Source organism: Lycorma delicatula, chromosome 1 (assembly GCF_047948215.1).
Source record: "Lycorma delicatula isolate Av1 chromosome 1, ASM4794821v1, whole genome shotgun sequence".
Taxonomy (NCBI): Eukaryota; Metazoa; Arthropoda; class Insecta; order Hemiptera; family Fulgoridae; genus Lycorma; species Lycorma delicatula.
Window position 1 is genome coordinate 254,452,252 of NC_134455.1, and position 9,766 is coordinate 254,462,017.

General features: G+C 32.8%; 1 long non-coding RNA gene across 1 annotated transcript in view; it reads left to right on the forward strand.

Moving 5' to 3' along the window:
* Positions 1-7,982, forward strand: part of LOC142318293 (uncharacterized) — a 123,477-nt gene extending 115,495 nt beyond the window's left edge. Inside the window, exon 3 of the long non-coding RNA XR_012754868.1 lies at positions 7,416-7,982. This is a non-coding gene — a long non-coding RNA (uncharacterized LOC142318293). The remainder of the gene's footprint in view (positions 1-7,415) is intronic.
* Positions 7,983-9,766: the final 1,784 nt, after the last annotated feature.

The window sequence follows — 9,766 nt, forward strand, 5'->3', positions numbered from 1 at the left end:
AAGAATGCATCTCTACATTTTCACGCCGAGAAGAAATGAATATGAACCAAGGCGACTGAAATCACCTGTTAAGTCTTGTACAGATTTGTCTGCTACCTCCTTTTTCAAGAGTCAGAGTTCACACGTTATTAATTTGCCTCTACTTTAGAATCATAACAGTAAACGTAACTCTTTGTGTCAATATCCATATCGGTAATTATTCCACTTTTAAATATTAGGTTTTTCTATAATTCATTTTTGATTAAATTTCTATACCTTTCATTTGGTAATTCTGCATCGTATGCAAATCAGAGATCTAGCATTACGAGTAGAATTTACTGTAAAGAATATTTTCTTGCATGAACGTTATGGTAGTAATGCTATTAGTTAAATGACAGCCGCTTTGATTTTCATTATCGTCTAGAACCTTAACAGAGATCTTTAATCGAGGACTAAGAAAGTTTTTTTCAAGATTTAATTAAAATCATAATTTAAAATGTTAAAACTATAGAGATGTCTGTTTACCATCGCAGTTATTAGTATAAAATGCCATTACAATCTATTTGTGGATAATGAGGTATTTTACTATTATTTTTAGTGTCGTAATTTGAATGTTTTCAACTGTAAATTTGAGTAACTAAAAGAATGTATTACTTCTCAAAACGAATCATCCTCACTTTCAAATCTTACGTCTCATGTAATTTCTTAAATGTAAGGGGGGAACTAAAGAATAATTCCTACTCTTAACTAATACTGACATGAGACCTGTATTTGAAAATATGCGGGGTTTTTCCTCATTTGAAAACCCAGATTGGTGATATTTAATTTTATTTTATTATCCATTTTCTAAATGTTAGAATTATATGATCAAAATTATTAATAAAAAGGAAGTAAAACGTGATATATTTCTTTCATATAACTGAAAATACGTGAAGTTCAGTGACCACGCATTTATGAGTTGTGGTACAGGCTCAGATACGTTTGTGGTACAGGTAGGCAAAAGCTAACGGGATCTTATAAAGAACAGATAACGCGTATCTATGTGTACAACTTCCTCTGGGGGTTTCAATGAGAAAAAAATTTTTAATCCATCTTTTCAGTTTATTACATCCCCTTATTGTTCAGGGTAGTGAAAATGTTTTTAGATAAATAAAAGATATAACCATGGTAGTGAATGCGTAGTACATGATGAGTTACTGGAATTTTAAAACGTTCATTATATTACAAAGTCTTACAGTATTTTCATAATTTTAAGAATTTAATTGTGAGTGAGTGTGTATTTTCAACACAAAATCTGGCATTTTACAATTAAAACACATTGGTTAATATTATTAATTTTTAAGCAATTAATCAGTTGCTTAGAAACAAATATAATTTAAATTTATTTGCCAAAGTAGATGGGTTTCATGTTAATTAAAGTACATTTTATCTTCCATGTTACAAACTTTAAATACAGATTTTTAAATGTTAAATTCAGGTTGAAGTTGAAGTTTACGGGTGTTAAAATACAAAATATACTTATCGTCCCAAAACGTCCTTTTAGGAATGAGATTTGTTGTTGCTAATTTGAAAAAAAAGGCCTCTATTTGGGCTAATGAATTGCTTAATATATTTTAAGTTAAGATTGGAATCACAGCTGACGTCGACGGGATAGGTTGTCTGCATAAGACTTCTGTGATTATAGGTTATATTTTGGTGTTTTTCGTTGTTACTTATGGTTTTTGATTTCTGAAGTTTTTGTTTGTTGATTTATGTTTGTGTTGTTATTTTAGTTTAGTTCTGCTTTGTTGGTTTAGAATAATATTTTTTTTGTAGTTTTGAACTTAGCCTAGCGTTGCTTGGGACTTGTTCATATAGCTGTAAGTCTGTTTACATTTGTAAGTTTGTTTACATAGGCTTATTTACATTTGTACACAGAAACGTTAACTGTTGTCAACCTGGCCGGTCCGCATCGGTCCAAGGAGATGGCCCCATCAGAAGAGGAGGGGTTCACTGCTATCAGAGATTTTGTTGACATGGTTGTGGAAGAGTTACGGCATGCAGACCGTTTAATCGCCAGGTTTCTGGGAAGAAGGCGGGAGATAAGTCGATTCGGCGGCGGCGGAAGACTGTCAATCCGGTAGTCTCAACCAGTGGATGGCCGATGGCAGTGTGGGTGAACAGCGATGTTCCTTTACAACTTTGGGGGAGCGACGGCTGCGTGGACCTTCTGGTTAAGAGATGAAAAAATCTAAGGCTGGAGGTTGGAGTGATCTTTGTTTGTAGGGTGACTCCTTTGACTCGGAAGGGTGTGATATGAAGGGTCTTTGATATGGAGGAGGATGTACTAGAAGGGGAAATTGGTTCTGTAGGACCCGCAGGAACGCTTTTGTCACGGAAGAGATGCTTTCAACAAAATTTGATGCTTCTCTTGCATGAGGTTAAGGGTTGAGCATTTTGGTTAAGCAACATACGACTAACAAGGTGGAAATAAAAGAGTGCTCTTACCGAATGGAGAGGTGTGCTCGTATGTTGAACTTATATGAATTCCTCCGCTCCGTAAAGGGTGCGGTGTCACCTGGGGAGACGGGAGCTCTATCTACAAGGCAGGGTCAGGGAGAAGACTTACATCTCCGGGTGCGTGTTTACGGTGCTGTTGCAGAAAAACTCAGCAGAGAGATTGTGAAGAAAATCGGGGGCACCACTGCGGCATTAACTGAGAAGGGGGCAGGAGGACTCATGTTGTTGTTAAGGACATAGACGTACTTAAAACAAGGGATGAGTTCATGAAGGAGCTTCGTAAGGTCATTGGGGAGTCAGTGTCCGTGAAAATTCTGTCTATGCGGCCGGCCTACGGGTCAACACAGGTGGTTACTTTGGCCGTGCCACCTCTTCTTGAGGAGAAATTACTATCCGACAGGCGCATCTGCATTGGCTGGGTGGCCTGCCGGGTGACTCGACGTGCATCAGAAGACCTTTGCTTTCAATGTTGGGATGTGGGACATAGGGCCAAGTTTTGTCTTGGTCCAGACTGTAGTGGTCATTCTTTTGCCTGCCGTATGGCCGGCCACGTGAAAAGGGACTGCCCACAGGAACCTCGCTGTCTGTCATGTAGATCGCACGGACATGTACCCGGAGGTCGAGGATGTAAGGTGGCCCCACCTGCACCATCACTATGAATATGTACACAGCTGCGCTGTGGTGTCTGCAAGGGACAGCCTCATCCGGGAGGGGTAGGAGGCTCCGGCGTCATCTTCTTCGATGATCGCGTGAGAACTCTCTTGCAGTGCCGTTGAGGGGAAAGTAAGAACGTTTTCCCGGCGGGAGATCCCTTTGCGGTTCCTCATTAGAGGCAAGACGTTAAGACCGGAGTCCCGTTGAGGGGAACCCTTTGGGATCTCCTCATTTGAGGCATGGAAAGCAAGGAAGACCGAGTCCGGCTGCCTGGGCGGGACCTTGCCCTTCCGAGGTAGTTTGAGGTAATTGCACCCCTTGAAGCTGAGCTTATGCTTAGTCGCGAATCCGGCTCCAAGGGGTGGGGAAATCGACGGGAAAATGTTACGATTGAACAGAATTTGGTAACGCATTGAATTTGATAATTCAACGTAATATTTACATTTTATTCTCAATCGATTAAAAACATGATACAAGAAATTAGACAATATTTTCAGACGACATTCACTTATTTAGCTAAAATTTTTAAAGATTAAATAATACTTCTGATGGAAATGAATTACGAAGTTCATATTAAAACGAAAAAGTTATTATTTTCTTAAGTGATTCAGATTTATTAGTCTTCAACTTTATTATTACAAAGTGTTTGAGATTATGAACAAATGAATTTAGAAGGGGTTGTTGTTGGACTAATAAAATTATTTCGCAAGTTTATAATATCCAGTGAAAATATAAACAAGCCAATTACTTGAATGAAGATACTCTTAATTTCAATAGCTAGAGCTTGAGAAAACGAAATTATGGAAACAAACGTGGTTGAATAAAGAATTTTCTTTTAAATTAGATTCTTATATATATATATATATATATATATATATATGTGTGTGTGTGTGAGTGAGAGCGCGCGCGCGCGCACGTGTGTAATAAAGTCGATACCTTTGCTCTTACTTGACTGGAATAGGTAAAATAACTGTCTGAAGGTCATTAAAATACTAATATATTAAAAAATTATAATAATTCATTATTATCAAATTAAAATCTCCAGAGTTGTATTGTTAATTTCTAACTTATATGCGTTCTAAATGCTCAAAAAACAGAACAACGAGTTATTAAGAATTACTCGTAATTCTCAGTTTATTTCATGTTAGTAATATTTTTATACTTATCTTTCAAACATTTTTGTAAAGCTTATTACATATTTAAACATATAAAATACAACATTCTTCAAATTTCACTCTGTCTGTTCGTTTTAATCAAATTCTTTTTATTCCGCTAGGTCAACAAAATTCATCTCTTTTCTTTACAAGAAAAACATTTTTAAGTGGTTATAATAGATTTATTAAACAATCTGTCTGAAAATATTTGTTCAAATGAAAAATAACTTCCAATACTATTATTGTGGTTTTCTCATTGATATCTTCTCTCTTCCTACTGTATTTCTAGCAAATTACCATTTCACGTTTTAAATTACTTCTGATGCTAAACTTACGATATTGCTAAGCTCTAGTAGTCTCGCTGCTGCCAGATGTCAGACTTTAGGTTATTTGGACCCTCAAAATTCTGTATCTACGATCTGTGATCTGTGGTTTTGAGTTCATTGGCACCCATTGCTGCCAGGTTACCATATTATCATTCGATTTTAACTTTATTTATATTTATTATTTTGACATATCAGGTATTACGCGTAAAAGGGATTTCTGAGAGTCTTCTAAGATTTTATATAAGAAAATTTTATTATAAATATATGTTTTTTCGGTCCAGCTTGACTCAACATCTGAGTCGTGCTTCAAGTGACTATTGAGTTTGAATTTACTGTTCATATTTGAATAAACCGAAAATTAATATTTTCAATACAAACAATGTTCGTAATTTGTAAATTACTTGTGAATAAATGTTCATTCAGTTTTATCAATTTGTATTTACACCTCGTAGATGTATTTTGTCTATGTCTACCTATATACATTATAAAAACTCTTTAAACTAGGGATGAAAACTGGAGAGGTTTGGATTTCCCAGATATGTTATTCAATATCCATATTCGAATTGACAGATAACGGAGCAAAACAGAGCAACAATGGTGTGTAATCAGGACGAAGCATAACTCAGGTAATAGATCAGATTGCACGATAATGGAAATCATTGTAAGGGAACTTGACTTTCTCCCTAAATTTCCCACAGCTAGTAAATAGATAATTCTGTAAGACCACGTCTTAGTAATATTAAATAAAATATACCGTTTGGGTTAGGGACGAACTCAGGTTAGCTAAGGCTGGAAAGTTAAGGTGACATTTAGATTGGTAGTTAAAGGAAATGGAAAAAAATCTGATTGCTTGATCATCAACCAACCACAATCAAATCAGCTAGTCACGTTAATGAGGCTCAGCTAATAAGTATAAAACTAACTGTTTAACTACTCAACTAATTAGTTAGTAGTTATTTGAGTAGATGGAACTCCCGCCAAACGAAAATATAATATTAGAAATATAAGAAATATAGATTGCAGAATGGCGAGGTAAAGCGATGTTGCAAAGGAAAGAAATTATCAAGTTTACATATGAATCTACAATAAATCTGAATTTGCAGAGCTCTAAATTATTTAATCAAGAATAACAATAATATGTGTGATATATTGTTTGAATTATTATGCGAATTAGATAATGTTGGATTTACTGGCTACATGCAGTTTACATGAATTCTGAAATTGGAAAAGTGGCTTCAGATTTAAATAGTAGAATATAATTGCAATCTCAAAGAGCAGAGTTATTTGAAAAAAGAGATTATTTCATCTGCCATCAGGTAACTCTTTAAGCAGGAGACCAAAAAAAAGTATGTTCCCATAGAGAAAGAAGTAAGAAAAGGATGTGGTCTACAACTGCTGGTTCTGAAATGAGATTTTGAAATAAACGGTAAAATTTTCTAAGAAATGTTTTAGAGAGAAATTTCAAAGAAGAGTTCTGAGTTTAGTTTTATATCCATGGATATAAGGTATATAAACTTTTGTTACAATAATTGTTGAATGGTGGATATTTATTGCAAGAAAATAAATCTCTTCTAAAAATATAAGGTTAAACAAAACAGTTGAAATGCGATAAGAAGAAAATTAATAATGTACTATTATTGTGAAAATGAACATTTACATCAGAAGAAGAATTTTGTTAGATGACCAATATAAATACCAATGATGATGACTGAAACCGAGATAATAAAAGCAGGTTAACACAAGAAAATATGCTACAAGTTTAAAAAAAATTGATAAGGAGTTAGAAAGGGAATTAAAAGGAATTACATTTTTTTTTGTAGGGTGGTGATACATGGACTAGTTGCGCATTAACAGATGAAAAAATAAAAGGTAAACTTTTTATTTGGAAAGGAAATTTCCAATACATAAAATAAATAATTCAAGAGATAAGATAATACACAAATTATAAGATTAACATAAGACATGACGAAATGATGCAAATCAAACCAACAAAGTAATTTACGGTACGAACAATTAACTGTTTGCTTAACTAGACACTAAACGAAAATAAAAGCTTATTTCTGTATTAGATACACGATATACCATCGGTGTTATTAACATGTGAAATGTTGTCAGTAACATTAAAAATGTTTTTTGTTGGAATGATTAGATTAAATTATTTGAGGTTAATTCTTTTTTTCTTAATCTCAACTGTAAAGCTTTGGAGTTCTGTGTGGTGAAAACGTTAAAGTTGTATATGTTAAAAATGTATGACGAAATTTCATTAGGCAGTGTTAAAAGTTTAAAATACCTCTTTGTTTCTCATACGTCATGTTTATTTAAAGTGCAAAAAAATAAACAAAAATATAATTTGTGAATTCTTTAATTATTTGTATCACAATTTTTTAAATAAATACCTATAAATAAGAGTATTTCGTTCGCAGAAAACTGTATTGTACATGAAGTATAAGTATACTGCAATAAAAATTATTACGTTCAATTTTATATTTTTCACTGTATCAGTCTGCCCGACGAGGTCACTGCTGATGTCTAATGGCGCCATTCTGCTTCAAGTCAGAGAAAATTGCATTTAGTTCTATAGTTAGGCATTTTGCCAAACAGAGTTACAAGTCGAATGGTAGCTTAAGCCTCTTGCTTTTTCGCAGTTCATAATATCAACTTAAAATTGGTAATGTCTGGTAAATGTAGGTCGTCGTTTGTTGTTGTACATAAAAAATTGTAAAGAAAAGTGTAAAGACACTTAATGTTTTGTTACACTAAACGTTATAGTGAAAATAATAATAATAATTTTTTTCTATTGCAGGCTTCCACTCACCCCTAAATACTGCCGTCTCCTCCACAAGTGTGATCCGCATTCAGGTACCAAGGGGAAAACAATGTTACAGAACAACCTTAAGCCTTAATATGCCACACATTTTATTAATTATAACTCATAAAAATGCACATACACAAAAATAAAATATAAACAGTAGAAATAATATGAAGAAAAAACCTCATTGATTACTTGGAATTGATTAAATTTTCATACTTAAATAACAAGTGATGTCCAAGTCAACCTTACAAGTAAGCAACACCAAGCAATATACATACATACAACCAACGAAAAATATCAAACATCGAAGAACATATAGAACATGAAATAACAAAAAATATAAATATCACAGAATCTCGTCAAATGCCTGAATCTCCTTTTTAAAGCATCGATTAGACAAGAATTTTACTCTGTAACTCTTTATTTTTTTGGGCTGATGTTTTCATAATATCCATGTGCAGTACATAATGATATCACTCCCTAATTATCGATCCGAGATTTGTTGACGACTTCAAAAAACTGATAGTGGTTCTTTGTAATTCAAAATAACGCACTTAGCGCTGATGTACGTGTAAGTTCCAGTAATTTATAGTATATAAAGTGTGTTTTCACAATAGAAAAGGTTTCACTGATATTTTATTTTAATGCACTCTTTCTTGTAATTTTTCTTATCACAAAATTATGTCAAACAACTAAAATGCAAGATGCACCAGTTAGAGATGCTGTCATAAGAGCAATGATGTTCATTATAAATCTAAGCTCTACAGTGAATCGTATGACAATCTGTTCTATTTCTGAATTCACTTGACGTAGTATGGTTATGTATAACAATAAACTCAGCTTACTGTCATTGAAGAAGGTTGAGGAAACGTGTTTACATGTCACTTTGGTTATAAAGTTTGGTATGAAATGTTTGTTATTTTTAAGATTTGTAATTCCATATTAAGGAATTACATATAACACTTGTCAGATCGGCAATTCTTTATTTGTGGCGCTCAAGAAACTAACTCACTTTATAAATCACATTTGGGTGTTGAATAAGATTCAATACTTGCTTCTTGCTCCTAGCCGGACAGCATTACCAAAAAAAAAAAAAAAAACTGCTGCTAAAGCAAAGATTATTCAGAAAAATAAGACTGAGGAATATTATTTTGTATAACGTCTATATTAAAGTAGTTTCAAGGCAAAGTTTTATCAATTAATTAAAACCACATTATTTTCAAGTACTTGGTAGAACGTAGAAACGATAAATATTTTGAAATTGGAATCATGATAAATTTTACAAAGCGTTTTAGAAAAAATACTAGTTTTTCCCTCTGTCCTAATCACATTTATGTGAAAAAACACAAACTTTACACTATCCATCTCACAAAAAAATTTCAGCATTGGATTTAACTTCATACCGATTTTATAATTCATTGTTTTATTTTTTTACAATAAATCCTTTCATTTCGTAACTAGTAAATTTTGGGACTGTTGGTGTTTGTAGCAGAGTTTTTATATTTTATATTATTTGTATATAAATTAACATATAACGTCTATTTTTATCGATATTAATCTTAGTGATAATTCACATGCTTCATTAAGTGTTGTATGTGTGATTTATTTAATAAAAATATATTACTAACTAAACGTGACATTACTCATTAGGCAGAAGTTTTATTTGACATTACAACGGTGATACACTGTAACAAACTAAAGTAAGAAGTAAGTGTTGAAGTTGTTAAAAACGAAGAGTAAATGAAATTCAGAGGGAAGATAAAGAGTAGAGGAAAAAAGAAAAAATTTATGGTCATACAGTATTTTTCGTTTTTACGATGTGAAGTCCCAGCTGAATTGGCGAATAAGATATTTTAAAATAAGTAAAATTTACTCAGATGGGACATTCACGAGCTAGATACTTTTTTCTGTTGCTTTATTTTAAATAGAAAAACATTATTTAATAAATGTTTATGTAAGCTGAGAAGAAAAAAATTGTCACAGACTTGATTTTTCATTTCTAGTTACAATGTAGAATTGCGGTAGCCACAATAAATGAGATGTTTGAATTTTCTACCTACCAAAAATAATATATCCGTATTTAATTTAAGATAAAAAAATTCAGTCAATGTTTGCTTCATTAACAACGAACAAAATAAAGAATAAGTAGATAAAATTTAATTGAAGAACCGAAACCGAGAAAATTTTCACTTTTAGATCCACTAAAACATAACTTACCGTGTTTTCAATGAACAAATTCATCCTACGAGCAGAAATCGGATAAGAAAGTTAAAAAAAAGCACAATAAATAAAAATATTTTCCTTATCTGGCACTATGATAAGAAGCAGTTTACGATGATTTT